Source organism: Argiope bruennichi, chromosome 7 (genome assembly GCF_947563725.1).
Source record: "Argiope bruennichi chromosome 7, qqArgBrue1.1, whole genome shotgun sequence".
NCBI lineage: Eukaryota > Metazoa > Arthropoda > Arachnida > Araneae > Araneidae > Argiope > Argiope bruennichi.
In genome coordinates, this window is record NC_079157.1 from 96,722,814 (window position 1) to 96,741,227 (window position 18,414).

Here is an 18,414-nt window from a genome sequence, read left to right on the forward strand (position 1 = left end):
ACTTTTCAAACTGTTAGACTTTTAAAATAAAATTTAATGTCAAAATATTTCTACATTGAAGAGAAATTTTAGGAGTCAAGTTCACGCACATGTGCAGAATTCATTCCTATTCAATGCATTGTGCTTTCAGACCAGAATGACACCTTGTTAAAACTTTTAGTTTATAATCTTAATGTGAGTCTTAGGGCATTCAGACTCACTCCGGGTACGAAGCTTCGTGGCCAGATCGGCAGAACGAGCAACTTAGTTATGCTGGTCTTCAGTTCGAGTCTCGAAAATGAGAATTTTTTTAATATATTTTTCTTTCTTTATTTATTTTAGTTTTATTTATCCATTATTCAAACACTTGCTAATAAATTTTCAAAATGTTATACTTTGAAAATAAAATTTAATGTGAAAATATTTCTATATTCAAGAGAAATTTTAGGAGTCAGTTTCACGCACATGCGCAGAATTCATTCCTATTCAAAGCATTATGCTTTTAGACCGGAATGACACCGTGTTAAAAGTTTTAGTTTATAATATTAATGAGAGTCTTAGGGCATTCAGACTCACTCCGGGTACGAAGCTTCGTGGCCAGATCGGCAGAACGAGCAACTTAGTTTTGCTGGTCTTCAGTTCGAGTCTCGAAAATGAGAATTTTTTAAACATATTTTTCTTTCTTTATTTATTTTAGTTATATTTATCCATTATTGAAACAATTGCTAATAAATTTTCAAAATGTTATACTTTGAAAATAAAATTTAATGTCAAAATATTTCTATATTCAAGAGAAATTTTAGGAGTCAAGTTCACGCACATGCGCAGAATCCATTCCTATTCAAAGCATTGTGCTTTTAGACCGGAATGACACCGTGTTAAAACTTTTCGTTTATAATCTTAATGAGAGTCTTAGGGCATTCAAACGCATTCTGGGTACGAAGCCTCGTGGCCAGATCGGCAGAACGAGCCACTTAGTTTTGCTGGTCTTCAGTTCGATTTTCGAAAATGAGGATTTTTTAAATATATTTTTCTTTGCTTTTTTTTCTTTTATTTATTTTAGGTATATTTATCTATTATTCCAACACTTACTAAGAACTTTTCAAACTGTTATACTTTTAAAATAAAATTTAATGTCAAAATATTTCTACATTGAAGAGAAATTTTAGGAGTCAAGTTCACGCACATGCGCAGAATTCATTCCTATTCAAAGCATTGTGCTTTTAGACCAGAATGACACTTTGTTAAAACTTTTAGTTTATAATCTTAATGAGAGTCTTACGCCATTCAAACGCATTCTGGGTACGAAGCCTCGTGGCCAGATCGGCAGAACGAGCCACTTAGTTTTGCTGGTCTTCAGTTCGATTCTCGAAAATGAGGATTTTTTAAATACATTTTTCTTTCTTTATTTATTTTAGTTTTATTTATCCATTATTCAAACACTTGCTAATAAATTTTCAAAATGTTATACTTTGAAAATAAAATTTAATGTGAAAATATTTCTATATTCAAGAGAAATTTTAGGAGTCAGTTTCACGCACATGCGCAGAATTCATTCCTATTCAAAGCATTATGCTTTTAGACCGGAATGACACCGTGTTAAAAGTTTTAGTTTATAATATTAATGAGAGTCTTAGGGCATTCAGACTCACTCCGGGTACGAAGCTTCGTGGCCAGATCGGCAGAACGAGCAACTTAGTTTTGCTGGTCTTCAGTTCGAGTCTCGAAAATGAGAATTTTTTAAACATATTTTTCTTTCTTTATTTATTTTAGTTATATTTATCCATTATTGAAACAATTGCTAATAAATTTTCAAAATGTTATACTTTGAAAATAAAATTTAATGTCAAAATATTTCTATATTCAAGAGAAATTTTAGGAGTCAAGTTCACGCACATGCGCAGAATCCATTCCTATTCAAAGCATTGTGCTTTTAGACCGGAATGACACCGTGTTAAAACTTTTCGTTTATAATCTTAATGAGAGTCTTAGGGCATTCAAACGCATTCTGGCTACGAAGCCTCGTGGCCAGATCGGCAGAACGAGCCACTTAGTTTTGCTGGTCTTCAGTTCGATTTTCGAAAATGAGGATTTTTTAAATATATTTTTCTTTGCTTTTTTTTCTTTTATTTATTTTAGGTATATTTATCTATTATTCCAACACTTACTAAGAACTTTTCAAACTGTTATACTTTTAAAATAAAATTTAATGTCAAAATATTTCTACATTGAAGAGAAATTTTAGGAGTCAAGTTCACGCACATGCGCAGAATTCATTCCTATTCAATGCATTGTGCTTTCAGACCAGAATGACACCTTGTTAAAACTTTTAGTTTATAATCTTAATGTGAGTCTTAGGGCATTCAGACTCACTCCGGGTACGAAGCTTCGTGGCCAGATCGGCAGAACGAGCAACTTAGTTATGCTGGTCTTCAGTTCGAGTCTCGAAAATGAGAATTTTTTTAATATATTTTTCTTTCTTTATTTATTTTAGTTTTATTTATCCATTATTCAAACACTTGCTAATAAATTTTCAAAATGTTATACTTTGAAAATAAAATTTAATGTGAAAATATTTCTATATTCAAGAGAAATTTTAGGAGTCAGTTTCACGCACATGCGCAGAATTCATTCCTATTCAAAGCATTATGCTTTTAGACCGGAATGACACCGTGTTAAAAGTTTTAGTTTATAATATTAATGAGAGTCTTAGGGCATTCAGACTCACTCCGGGTACGAAGCTTCGTGGCCAGATCGGCAGAACGAGCAACTTAGTTTTGCTGGTCTTCAGTTCGATTTTCGAAAATGAGGATTTTTTAAATATATTTTTCTTTGCTTTTTTTTCTTTTATTTATTTTAGGTATATTTATCTATTATTCCAACACTTACTAAGAACTTTTCAAACTGTTATACTTTTAAAATAAAATTTAATGTCAAAATATTTCTACATTGAAGAGAAATTTTAGGAGTCAAGTTCACGCACATGCGCAGAATTCATTCCTATTCAAAGCATTGTGCTTTTAGACCAGAATGACACCTTGTTAAAACTTTTAGTTTGTAATATTAATGAGAGTCTTAGGGCATTCAGACTCACTCCGGGTACGAAGCTTCGTGGCCAGATCGGCAGAACGAGCAACTTAGTTTTGCTGGTCTTCAGTTCGAGTCTCGAAAATGAGAATTTTTTAAATATATTTTTCTTTCTTTATTTACTTTAGTTATATTTATCCATTATTGAAACAATTGCTAATAAATTTTCAAAATGTTATACTTTGAAAATAAAATTTAATGTCAAAATATTTCTATATTCAAGAGAAATTTTAGGAGTCAAATCACGCACATGCGCAGAATCCATTCCTATTCAAAGCATTGTGCTTTTAGACCAGAATGACACCGTGTTAAAACTTTTCGTTTATAATCTTAATGAGAGTCTTAGGGCATTCAAACGCATTCTGGGTACGAAGCCTCGTGGCCAGATCGGCAGAACGAGCCACTTAGTTTTGCTGGTCTTCAGTTCGATTTTCGAAAATGAGGATTTTTTAAATATATTTTTCTTTTCTTTTTTTTCTTTTATTTATTTTAGGTATATTTATCTATTATTCCAACACTTACTAAGAACTTTTGAAACTGTTATACTTTAAAAAAAAATTTAATGTCAAAATATTTCTACATTGAAGAGAAATTTTAGGAGTCAAGTTCACGCACATGCGCAGAATTCATTCCTATTCAAAACATTTTGCTTTTAGACCAGAATGACACCGTGTTAAAACTTTTAGTTTATAATCTTCATGAGAGTCTTAGGCCATTCAAACGCATTCTGGGTACGAAGCCTCGTGGCCAGATCGGCAGAACGAGCCACTTAGTTTTGCTGGTCTTCAGTTCGATTCTCGAAAATGAGGATTTTTTAAATACATTTTTCTTTTATTTATTTTAGGTATATTTATCCATTATTGAAACAATTGCTAATAAATTTTCAAAATGTTATACTTTGAAAATAAAATTTAATGTCAAAATATTTCTATATTCAAGAGAAATTTTAGGAGTCAAGTTCACGCACATGCGCAGAATTCATTCCTATTCAATGCATTGTGCTTTCAGACCAGAATGACACCTTGTTAAAACTTTTAGTTTATAATCTTAATGTGAGTCTTAGGGCATTCAGACTCACTCCGGGTACGAAGCTTCGTGGCCAGATCGGCAGAACGAGCAACTTAGTTATGCTGGTCTTCAGTTCGAGTCTCGAAAATGAGAATTTTTTTAATATATTTTTCTTTCTTTATTTATTTTAGTTTTATTTATCCATTATTCAAACACTTGCTAATAAATTTTCAAAATGTTATACTTTGAAAATAAAATTTAATGTGAAAATATTTCTATATTCAAGAGAAATTTTAGGAGTCAGTTTCACGCACATGCGCAGAATTCATTCCTATTCAAAGCATTATGCTTTTAGACCGGAATGACACCGTGTTAAAAGTTTTAGTTTATAATATTAATGAGAGTCTTAGGGCATTCAGACTCACTCCGGGTACGAAGCTTCGTGGCCAGATCGGCAGAACGAGCAACTTAGTTTTGCTGGTCTTCAGTTCGATTTTCGAAAATGAGGATTTTTTAAATATATTTTTCTTTGCTTTTTTTTCTTTTATTTATTTTAGGTATATTTATCTATTATTCCAACACTTACTAAGAACTTTTCAAACTGTTATACTTTTAAAATAAAATTTAATGTCAAAATATTTCTACATTGAAGAGAAATTTTAGGAGTCAAGTTCACGCACATGCGCAGAATTCATTCCTATTCAAAGCATTGTGCTTTTAGACCAGAATGACACCTTGTTAAAACTTTTAGTTTGTAATATTAATGAGAGTCTTAGGGCATTCAGACTCACTCCGGGTACGAAGCTTCGTGGCCAGATCGGCAGAACGAGCAACTTAGTTTTGCTGGTCTTCAGTTCGAGTCTCGAAAATGAGAATTTTTTAAATATATTTTTCTTTCTTTATTTACTTTAGTTATATTTATCCATTATTGAAACAATTGCTAATAAATTTTCAAAATGTTATACTTTGAAAATAAAATTTAATGTCAAAATATTTCTATATTCAAGAGAAATTTTAGGAGTCAAATCACGCACATGCGCAGAATCCATTCCTATTCAAAGCATTGTGCTTTTAGACCAGAATGACACCGTGTTAAAACTTTTCGTTTATAATCTTAATGAGAGTCTTAGGGCATTCAAACGCATTCTGGGTACGAAGCCTCGTGGCCAGATCGGCAGAACGAGCCACTTAGTTTTGCTGGTCTTCAGTTCGATTTTCGAAAATGAGGATTTTTTAAATATATTTTTCTTTTCTTTTTTTTCTTTTATTTATTTTAGGTATATTTATCTATTATTCCAACACTTACTAAGAACTTTTGAAACTGTTATACTTTAAAAAAAAATTTAATGTCAAAATATTTCTACATTGAAGAGAAATTTTAGGAGTCAAGTTCACGCACATGCGCAGAATTCATTCCTATTCAAAACATTTTGCTTTTAGACCAGAATGACACCGTGTTAATACTTTTAGTTTATAATCTTCATGAGAGTCTTAGGCCATTCAAACGCATTCTGGGTACGAAGCCTCGTGGCCAGATCGGCAGAACGAGCCACTTAGTTTTGCTGGTCTTCAGTTCGATTCTCGAAAATGAGGATTTTTTAAATACATTTTTCTTTTATTTATTTTAGGTATATTTATCCATTATTGAAACAATTGCTAATAAATTTTCAAAATGTTATACTTTGAAAATAAAATTTAATGTCAAAATATTTCTATATTCAAGAGAAATTTTAGGAGTCAAGTTCACGCACATGCGCAGAATCCATTCCTATTCAAAGCATTGTGCTTTTAGACCGGAATGACACCGTGTTAAAACTTTTCGTTTATAATCTTAATGAGAGTCTTAGGGCATTCAAACGCATTCTGGGTACGAAGCCTCGTGGCCAGATCGGCAGAACGAGCCACTTAGTTTTGCTGGTCTTCAGTTCGATTTTCGAAAATGAGGATTTTTTAAATATATTTTTCTTTTCTTTTTTTTCTTTTATTTATTTTAGGTATATTTATCTATTATTCCAACACTTACTAAGAACTTTTCAAACTGTTATACTTTTAAAATAAAATTTAATGTCAAAATATTTCTACATTGAAGAGAAATTTTAGGAGTCAAGTTCACGCACATACGCGGAATTCATTCCTATTCAAAGCATTGTGCTTTTAGACCAGAATGACACTTTGTTAAAACTTTTAGTTTATAATCTTAATGAGAGTCTTACGCCATTCAAACGCATTCTGGGTACGAAGCCTCGTGGCCAGATCGGCAGAACGAGCCACTTAGTTTTGCTGGTCTTCAGTTCGATTCTCGAAAATGAGGATTTTTTAAATACATTTTTCAATTATTTATTTTAGGTATATTTATCTATTATTCCAACACTTACTAAGAACTTTTCAAACTGTTATACTTTTAAAATAAAATTTAATGTCAAAATATTTCTGCATTGAAGAGAAATTTTAGGAGTCAAGTTCACCCACATGCGCAGAATTCATTCCTATTCAATGCATTGTGCTTTCAGACCAAAATGACACCTTGTTAAAACTTTTAGTTTATAATATTAATGAGAGTCTTAGGGCATTCAGACTCACTCCGGGTACGAAGCTTCGTGGCCAGATCGGCAGAACGAGCAACTTAGTTTTGCTGGTCTTCAGTTCGAGTCTCGAAAATGAGAATTTTTTAAATATATTTTTCTTTCTTTATTTATTTTAGTTATATTTATCCATTATTGAAACAATTGCTAATAAATTTTCAAAATGTTATACTTTGAAAATAAAATTTAATGTCAAAATATTTCTATATTCAAGAGAAATTTTAGGAGTCAAGTTCACGCACATGCGCAGAATCCATTCCTATTCAAAGCATTGTGCTTTTAGACCGGAATGACACCGTGTTAAAACTTTTCGTTTATAATCTTAATGAGAGTCTTAGGGCATTCAAACGCATTCTGGGTACGAAGCCTCGTGGCCAGATCGGCAGAACGAGCCACTTAGTTTTGCTGGTCTTCAGTTCGATTCTCGAAAATGAGGATTTTTTAAATACATTTTTCTTTTATTTATTTTAGGTATATTTATCTATTATTCCAACACTTACTAAGAACTTTTCAAACTGTTATACTTTTAAAATAAAATTTAATGTCAAAATATTTCTACATTGAAGAGAAATTTTAGGAGTCAAGTTCACGCACATGCGCAGAATTCATTCCTATTCAAAGCATTGTGCTTTTAGACCAGAATGACACCTTGTTAAAACTTTTAGTTTATAATCTTAATGAGAGTCTTAGGGCATTCAGACTCACTCCGGGTACGAAGCTTCGTGGCCAGATCGGCAGAACGAGCAACTTAGTTTTGCTGGTCTTCAGTTCGAGTCTCGAAAATGAGAATTTTTTTTATATATTTTTCTTTCTTTATTTATTTTAGTTTTATTTATCCATTATTCAAACACTTGCTAATAAATTTTCAAAATGTTATACTTTGAAAATAAAATTTAATGTGAAAATATTGCTATATTCAAGAGAAATTTTAGGAGTCAGTTTCACGCACATGTGCAGAATTCATTCCTATTCAAAGCATTATGCTTTTAGACCGGAATGACACCGTGTTAAAAGTTTTAGTTTATAATATTAATGAGAGTCTTAGGGCATTCAGACTCACTCCGGGTACGAAGCTTCGTGGCCAGATCGGCAGAACGAGCAACTTAGTTTTGCTGGTCTTCAGTTCGATTTTCGAAAATGAGGATTTTTTAAATATATTTTTCTTTTCTTTTTTTTCTTTTATTTATTTTAGGTATATTTATCTATTATTCCAACACTTACTAAGAACTTTTCAAACTGTTATACTTTTAAAATAAAATTTAATGTCAAAATATTTCTACATTGAAGAGAAATTTTAGGAGTCAAGTTCACGCACATGCGCAGAATTCATTCCTATTCAAAGCATTTTGCTTTTAGACCAGAATGACACCGTGTTAAAACTTTTAGTTTATAATCTTCATGAGAGTCTTAGGCCATTCAAACGCATTCTGGGTACGACGCCTCGTGGCCAGATCGGCAGAACGAGCCACTTAGTTTTGCTGGTCTTCAGTTCGATTTTCGAAAATGAGGATTTTTTAAATATATTTTTCTTTGCTTTTTTTCTTTTATTTATTTTAGGTATATTTATCTCTTATTCCAACACTTACTAAGAACTTTTCAAACTGTTATACTTTTAAAATAAAATTTAATGTCAAAATATTTCTACATTGAAGAGAAATTTTAGGAGTCAAGTTCACGCACATGCGTAGAATTCATTCCTATTCAAAGCATTGTGCTTTTAGACCAGAATGACACCGTGTTAAAACTTTTCGTTTATAATCTTAATGAGAGTCTTAGGGCATTCAAACGCATTCTGGGTACGAAGCCTCGTGGCCAGATCGGCAGAACGAGCCACTTAGTTTTGCTGGTCTTCAGTTCGATTTTCGAAAATGAGGATTTTTTAAATATATTTTTCTTTGCTTTTTTTTCTTTTATTTATTTTAGGTATATTTATCTATTATTCCAACACTTACTAAGAACTTTTCAAACTGTTATACTTTTAAAATAAAATTTAATGTCAAAATATTTCTACATTGAAGAGAAATTTTAGGAGTCAAGTTCACGCACATGCGCAGAATTCATTCCTATTCAAAGCATTGTGCTTTTAGACCGGAATGACACCGTGTTAAAACTTTTCGTTTATAATCTTAATGAGAGTCTTAGGGCATTCAAACGCATTCTGGGTACGAAGCCTCGTGGCCAGATCGGCAGAACGAGCCACTTAGTTTTGCTGGTCTTCAGTTCGATTTTCGAAAATGAGGATTTTTTAAATATATTTTTCTTTGCTTTTTTTTCTTTTATTTATTTTAGGTATATTTATCTCTTATTCCAACACTTACTAAGAACTTTTCAAACTGTTATACTTTTAAAATAAAATTTAATGTCAAAATATTTCTACATTGAAGAGAAATTTTAGGAGTCAAGTTCACGCACATGCGCAGAATCCATTCCTATTCAAAGCATTGTGCTTTTAGACCGGAATGACACCGTGTTAAAACTTTTCGTTTATAATCTTAATGAGAGTCTTAGGGCATTCAAACGCATTCTGGGTACGAAGCCTCGTGGCCAGATCGGCAGAACGAGCCACTTAGTTTTGCTGGTCTTCAGTTCGATTCTCGAAAATGAGGATTTTTTAAATACATTTTTCTTTTATTTATTTTAGGTATATTTATCTATTATTCCAACACTTACTAAGAACTTTTCAAACTGTTATACTTTTAAAATAAAATTTAATGTCAAAATATTTCTACATTGAAGAGAAATTTTAGGAGTCAAGTTCACGCACATGCGCAGAATTCATTCCTATTCAAAGCATTGTGCTTTTAGACCAGAATGACACCTTGTTAAAACTTTTAGTTTATAATCTTAATGAGAGTCTTAGGGCATTCAGACTCACTCCGGGTACGAAGCTTCGTGGCCAGATCGGCAGAACGAGCAACTTAGTTTTGCTGGTCTTCAGTTCGAGTCTCGAAAATGAGAATTTTTTTTATATATTTTTCTTTCTTTATTTATTTTAGTTTTATTTATCCATTATTCAAACACTTGCTAATAAATTTTCAAAATGTTATACTTTGAAAATAAAATTTAATGTGAAAATATTGCTATATTCAAGAGAAATTTTAGGAGTCAGTTTCACGCACATGTGCAGAATTCATTCCTATTCAAAGCATTATGCTTTTAGACCGGAATGACACCGTGTTAAAAGTTTTAGTTTATAATATTAATGAGAGTCTTAGGGCATTCAGACTCACTCCGGGTACGAAGCTTCGTGGCCAGATCGGCAGAACGAGCAACTTAGTTTTGCTGGTCTTCAGTTCGATTTTCGAAAATGAGGATTTTTTAAATATATTTTTCTTTTCTTTTTTTTCTTTTATTTATTTTAGGTATATTTATCTATTATTCCAACACTTACTAAGAACTTTTCAAACTGTTATACTTTTAAAATAAAATTTAATGTCAAAATATTTCTACATTGAAGAGAAATTTTAGGAGTCAAGTTCACGCACATGCGCAGAATTCATTCCTATTCAAAGCATTTTGCTTTTAGACCAGAATGACACCGTGTTAAAACTTTTAGTTTATAATCTTCATGAGAGTCTTAGGCCATTCAAACGCATTCTGGGTACGACGCCTCGTGGCCAGATCGGCAGAACGAGCCACTTAGTTTTGCTGGTCTTCAGTTCGATTTTCGAAAATGAGGATTTTTTAAATATATTTTTCTTTGCTTTTTTTCTTTTATTTATTTTAGGTATATTTATCTCTTATTCCAACACTTACTAAGAACTTTTCAAACTGTTATACTTTTAAAATAAAATTTAATGTCAAAATATTTCTACATTGAAGAGAAATTTTAGGAGTCAAGTTCACGCACATGCGTAGAATTCATTCCTATTCAAAGCATTGTGCTTTTAGACCAGAATGACACCGTGTTAAAACTTTTCGTTTATAATCTTAATGAGAGTCTTAGGGCATTCAAACGCATTCTGGGTACGAAGCCTCGTGGCCAGATCGGCAGAACGAGCCACTTAGTTTTGCTGGTCTTCAGTTCGATTTTCGAAAATGAGGATTTTTTAAATATATTTTTCTTTGCTTTTTTTTCTTTTATTTATTTTAGGTATATTTATCTATTATTCCAACACTTACTAAGAACTTTTCAAACTGTTATACTTTTAAAATAAAATTTAATGTCAAAATATTTCTACATTGAAGAGAAATTTTAGGAGTCAAGTTCACGCACATGCGCAGAATTCATTCCTATTCAAAGCATTGTGCTTTTAGACCGGAATGACACCGTGTTAAAACTTTTCGTTTATAATCTTAATGAGAGTCTTAGGGCATTCAAACGCATTCTGGGTACGAAGCCTCGTGGCCAGATCGGCAGAACGAGCCACTTAGTTTTGCTGGTCTTCAGTTCGATTTTCGAAAATGAGGATTTTTTAAATATATTTTTCTTTGCTTTTTTTTCTTTTATTTATTTTAGGTATATTTATCTCTTATTCCAACACTTACTAAGAACTTTTCAAACTGTTATACTTTTAAAATAAAATTTAATGTCAAAATATTTCTACATTGAAGAGAAATTTTAGGAGTCAAGTTCACGCACATGCGTAGAATTCATTCCTATTCAAAGCATTTTGCTTTTAGACCGGAATGACACCGTGTTAAAACTTTTCGTTTATAATCTTAATGAGAGTCTTAGGGCATTCAAACGCATTCTGGGTACGAAGCCTCGTGGCCAGATCGGCAGAACGAGCCACTTAGTTTTGCTGGTCTTCAGTTCGATTTTCGAAAATGAGGATTTTTTAAATATATTTTTCTTTGCTTTTTTTTCTTTTATTTATTTTAGGTATATTTATCTATTATTCCAACACTTACTAAGAACTTTTCAAACTGTTATACTTTTAAAATAAAATTTAATGTCAAAATATTTCTACATTGAAGAGAAATTTTAGGAGTCAAGTTCACGCACATGCGCAGAATTCATTCCTATTCAAAGCATTGTGCTTTTAGACCGGAATGACACCGTGTTAAAACTTTTCGTTTATAATCTTAATGAGAGTCTTAGGGCATTCAAACGCATTCTGGGTACGAAGCCTCGTGGCCAGATCGGCAGAACGAGCCACTTAGTTTTGCTGGTCTTCAGTTCGATTTTCGAAAATGAGGATTTTTTAAATATATTTTTCTTTGCTTTTTTTTCTTTTATTTATTTTAGGTATATTTATCTCTTATTCCAACACTTACTAAGAACTTTTCAAACTGTTATACTTTTAAAATAAAATTTAATGTCAAAATATTTCTACATTGAAGAGAAATTTTAGGAGTCAAGTTCACGCACATGCGTAGAATTCATTCCTATTCAAAGCATTTTGCTTTTAGACCGGAATGACACCGTGTTAAAACTTTTCGTTTATAATCTTAATGAGAGTCTTAGGGCATTCAAACGCATTCTGGGTACGAAGCCTCGTGGCCAGATCGGCAGAACGAGCCACTTAGTTTTGCTGGTCTTCAGTTCGATTTTCGAAAATGAGGATTTTTTAAATATATTTTTCTTTGCTTTTTTTTCTTTTATTTATTTTAGGTATATTTATCTATTATTCCAACACTTACTAAGAACTTTTCAAACTGTTATACTTTTAAAATAAAATTTAATGTCAAAATATTTCTACATTGAAGAGAAATTTTAGGAGTCAAGTTCACGCACATGCGCAGAATTCATTCCTATTCAAAGCATTGTGCTTTTAGACCAGAATAACACCTTGTTAAAACTTTTAGTTTATAATCTTAATGAGAGTCTTAGGGCTTTCAGACTCACTCCGGGTACGAAGCTTCGTGGCCAGATCGGCAGAACGAGCAACTTAGTTTTGCTGGTCTTCAGTTCAAGTCTCGAAAATGAGAAATTTTTAATATATTTTTCTTTCTTTATTTATTTTAGTTTTATTTATCCATTATTCAAACACTTGCTAATAAATTTTCAAAATGTTGTACTTTGAAAATAAAATTTAATGTGAAAATATTTCTATATTGAAGAGAAATTTTAGGAGTCAGTTTCACGCACATGCGCAGAATTCATTCCTATTCAAAGCATTATGCTTTTAGACCGGAATGACACCGTGTTAAAAGTTTTAGTTTATAATATTAATGAGAGTCTTAGGGCATTCAGACTCACTCCTGGTACGACGCTTCGTGGCCAGATCGGCAGAACGAGCAACTTAGTTTTGCTGGTCTTCAGTTCGAGTCTCGAAAATGAGAATTTTTTAAATATATTTTTCTTCATTTATTTTAGTTATATTTATCCATTATTGAAACAATTGCTAATAAATTTTCAAAATGTTATACTTTGAAAATAAAATTTAATGTCAAAATATTTCTACATTGAAGAGAAATTTTAGGAGTCAAGTTCACGCACATGCGCAGAATTCATTCCTATTCAAAGCATTTTGCTTTTAGACCAGAATGACACCGTGTTAAAACTTTTAGTTTATAATCTTCATGAGAGTCTTAGGCCATTCAAACGCATTCTGGGTACGAAGCCTCGTGGCCAGATCGGCAGAACGAGCCACTTAGTTTTGCTGGTCTTCAGTTCGATTCTCGAAAATGAGGATTTTTTAAATATATTTTTCTTTTTTTGTTTTTCTTTTATTTATTTTAGGTATATTTATCTATTATTCCAAAACTTACTAAGAACTTTTCAAAATGTTATAATTTTAAAATAAAATTTAATGTCAAAATATTTCTACATTCAAGAGAAATTTTTGGAGTTAAGTTCAATCACATGCTGAGAATTCATTCCTATTCAAAGCATTATGCTTTTAGACCAGAATGACACCGTGTAAAAACGTTTAGTTTATAATATTATTTAGAGTTTTAGAAAATTCAGACGCACTCCGTGTACGCATTTTCGTGGCCAGATCAGCAGAACGAGCCACTTAGTTTTGCTGGTCTTCAGTTTGAGTCTCGAAAATGAGAATTTTTTTAAAATATTTTTCTTTTCTTTTTTCTCTTTCATTTACTTTAGGTATACATTATTCAAACACTTGCTAATAAATTTTCAAAATGTTATACTTAGAAAATAAAATTTAATGTCAAAATATTTCTATATTCAAGAGAAATTTTAGGAGTCAAGTTCACGCAAATGCGCAGAATTCATTCCTATGCAAAGCATTATGATTTTATACCAGAATGGCACCGTGTTAAACCTTTTTGTTTATAATCTTAATGAGAATCTTAGACAATTCAGACGCACTTCGTGTTCGAAGCTCCGTGGCCAGATCGGCAAAACGAGCCACTTAGTTTTGCTTGTCTTCAGTTCGCGTCACGAAAATGAGAATTTTTTAAATATATTTTTCTATTCTTTTTTCTCTTTTACTTATTTTAGGTATATTTATCTATTATTCCAACACTTACTAAGAACTTTTCAAAATGTTATACTTTTAAAATAAAATTTAATGTCAAAATATTTCTATATTCAAATGAAATTTTAGGAGTGAAGTTCACGCCCATGCGCAGAATTCATTCCTATTCAAAGCATTATGCTTTTAGACAAGAATGACACCGTGTTAAAACTTTTAGTTTATAATCTCAATGGCAGTCTTAGGGCATTCAGACGGACGAATTTTTTAAATATATTTTCTTTTCTTTTTTCTCTTTTATTTATTTTAGGTATACATTATTCCATCACTTACTAAGAACTTTTCAAAATTTTATACTTTTAAAATAAAATTTAATGCCAAAATATTTCTATAATCAAGAGAAATAAAATTTAATGTCAAGATATTTCTATAATCAAGAGAAATTTTAGGTGTCAAGGTCACGCACATGCGCAGAATTCATTCCTATTCAAAGCATTGTACTTTTAGACCAGAATGACACCATCTTAAAAATTTTAGTGGATAATCTTCATCAGAGTCTAAGACCATTCAGAAGAACTCCGTGTACGAAGCTTCGTGGCCAGATCGGCAGAACGAGCCACTTAGTTTCTCTGGTTTTCAGTTGGATTCTCGAAAATGAGGATTTTGTAAATATATTTTTCTTTTCTTTTTTTTCTTCCTTTATTTATTTTAGGTATATTTATCCATTATTCCAACAACTACTAAGAACTTTTCAAAATGTTATACTTTCAAAATAAAATTTAATGTCCAAATATTTCTATAATCAAGAGAAATTTTAGGAGTCAAGTTCACGCATATACGCAGAATTCATTCCTATTCAAAGCATTATGCTTTTAGACCAGAATGACACCGTGTTAAAACTTTTAGTTTATAATCTTAATGAGAGTCTTAGCCCATTCAGACGCTCCTCGAGTATGAAGCTTCGTGGCCAGATCGGCGGGGCGAGTAATTTAGTTTTGCTGATCTTCAGTTCGAGTCTCGAAAATGAGAATTTTTTTAATATATTATTCTTTTCTTTTTTTTTTTTTAATTTACTTTAATTATTTTATCCATTATTCCCAAACTTACATAAACTATTCCAAATCTTATAATTCTAAAATAAAATTTAATGTTAAAATATTTCTAAATTCAAGAGAAATTTTAGGAGTCAATTTCACACACATGCGCAGAATTTATTCCTATTGAAGCATTGTGCTTATAGATTCTCGTACAGGCGAAAAATAAATATCTCGCATATGCGAAAAATAAAGATCTGGCACATTCTCAAAAATCATTCCCATTTTTAACATTGGGTTATTTTACATGATTCCCATTGTTTATCAATCTAGAAATGATTATAAATATTAAGAATCTTAGACTGTTCTGGACTGTTTCGTAACCGGATATATTTTTTATACAAATTTCCTTTTTTTTTCAAATATTTTTTAAATATAATTTGATATGCCCATTCAAAATTTAATGTGAATTTTTCCAATTCATATACATCAAAAATAAAATTTTATTTTAAAAATCTATAAATTAAAAAGAAATTTTAAATTCCAAGATGTCGCACATCCGCAAAAATCATTGCCATTTTTAGCTTTGGGCTTTTCGAATAGATTCCCTTTATTTTTCAAACAAGAAAGGATAAAGTATATTAAGAATTATAGACTGTTCCGGATTGTGAAGTCCGTGTGAGCTGGTGGAATGAACGAGGTGTTGTGACATTGCATTTTGCAGGTCTTCAGATCGATTCTCGCAACCGGACAATAGTTTTATATATATTTCTTTCTTTTTTCCTAATATTTTTAAATATTATTTTCCACGCCCATTGAACATTTAATTTGAATTTTTTTTAATTACTATACATGAAAAATAAAATTTTACTTTAAAAATCTATAAAATTTAAAAAACGTTTCAGTTCCAAGATCTCGCACATGCTTAAAAATCATTCCCGTTTTTAGCATTGGGCTTTTTGAGCAGATTCACATTATTTTTCAAACTAATAATGATTAAGTATATTAAGAATTATAGACTGTTCTGCTCTGTGAAGTCCGTGTGGATTTGTGGAATGAACGATTGGATACGACACTGTATTTTGCAAGTCTTTATATCGATTCTCGAAACCGGAATGTAGTTTTATATATTTCTTTTTTTTTTAATATTATATTCCAACCCCATTCAACATTTAATTTGAATTTTCCCAATTTTTATACATCAAAAATAAAATTTTATTTTAAAAATTGATAAATTTAATTTTACTTCGAAAATTTCTAAATTTCTAAATTATTAGTTCCAAGATCTCGCACATGCGCAAAAATCATTCCCATTTTCCATATTGTACTTTTTGACCAGATTCCTATTATTTTCGAAACTAGAAATGATTAAATATATTAAGAATCTTAGACTGGTCCGGAGAGGGAAGCTCCAGCGGCCTGGTGGAATGAACGATGTGTTGTGGCACTGCATTTTGCATGTCTTCGGATCGATTCTCGTAACCGGATAATTTATATCTCGTAACCGGATATTTTATATACGTATCTTTTTTTTAAAAAAAATATGTTTTGAATATTATTTTCCATGCCCATTCGACATTTAATATGAATTTTTCCAATTCTTATACATCAAAAATAAAATTTTACTTTCAAAATCTATAAATTTAAAAGAAATTTTAAATTCCAAGATCTCACACATGCGCATAAATCATTCCTATTCTTAGCATTGTGCTTTTTGACCAGATACCCATTATTTTTCGAATGAAAAATATATTTAATATATTAAGAATCTTAGACTGTACCAGACTGTCATGTTCGTGTGGCCTGGTGGAATGAACGGTGGCGTGGTGGCACTGCATTTTGCAGGTCTTCAGATCTGTTCTTGAAACCGGATAATTGTTTTATATATATTTCTTATTTTATTTCGTCAAATACTTTTTAAATAATATTTTCCATGCCCATTCAATATCTACTTTGAATTATCCTAATTCTTATACATCAAAAATAAAATTTTACTTTAAAAATCTGTAAATTTAAAAGAAATTTTTATTTCCAAGATCACGCACATGCGCAAAAATCATTCCCATTTTTAGCATTATGCCTTTTGACGAGATTCCCTTTATTTTTCAAACCAGAAATGATTAAATATATTAAGAATCTTAGACTGTTCTGGACACTGTGAAGTCCGTGTGACCTGGTGGAATGAATGATGCGTTGTGGCAATGCGTTTTGCAAATCTTCAGATCGATTCTTGTAACCGGATAATAGTTTTATATGTATTTGTTTTTTCAAATATTTTATTAATATTATTCGCCATGCCCATTCAACATTTATTTCGAATTTTTCCAATTCTTATACATCAAAAATAAAATTTTACTTCAAAAATCTATGAATTTAAAAGAAATTTTAAGTTCCAAGAACTCGCACATGCGCAAAAATCATTCCCCATTTTTAGCATTCTCCTTTTTGACCAGATTCTCTTTATTTTTCAAACCAGAAATGATTAAATATATAAACAATCTTAGACTGTTCAGGACTGTGAAGTCCGTGTGGCTTGGTGGAATGAACGATGGGATGTGGCACTGCATTTTGCATGTCTTCAGATCTCGTAACCGGATAATATTTTTTTATATATTTCTTTTTTTTTTTTGTCAACTTTTTTTTAATATTATTTTCTTCTGCTAAAACCATAAGATGTAATAGAAATTAATAAATTAAATGTCTAAACTCTATTTGGCATTTTTGTCATGCGCGGATTTATTATGTCCAGATACCTAGTTGTTTACTTAGGTTCGATCCCCGCTTTTGTAATCTTTCTTTTATTTTCGTTTTTCATTTGATATTAATTTTTTCAAAATATTATATCCTTCTAAGCAAAGTATGTTCTTCTTTTCACGGTCACCTTTTTTTGTAAAGAATTTTTAATTTTTCAATCATTTATTTTTATTTCAATCATTTAAAAATTTTGTAGAAATAAAATTAATTAATGAAATAAATGTCTGAATTCTGTTGGATTTTCGGAGCTTGAGCAGACTTATTATGTCAGAATGACCAGTCTTTGATGCAGGTTCAATCCTTGCTCTTGGAATTTTTCTTTTGTTTACTTTTTGTTCATTTTGTATCAATTTTTTTAAAAAAATTATAACATGTATAGCAAAGTACATTTTTCTTTTCATGGTGTGACATATTTGTAAAGAAATTTTAATTTTTCAATCATTTATTTAAAAATCTTGGAAAAAATAAAATAAATTAATGAAATAAATAATTGAATTCTCTCTGTGCATGTGCAGGCTATTATGTCAAGATGCCCAGTTGCTTACGCAGGTTCAGTCCTCGTCTTTCCAATTTTTTTTTTTTTTTTTTTTTTTTTTTTTTTTGTCATTTTATATAAAATTTTTAAAATTTGTAACGTATAGA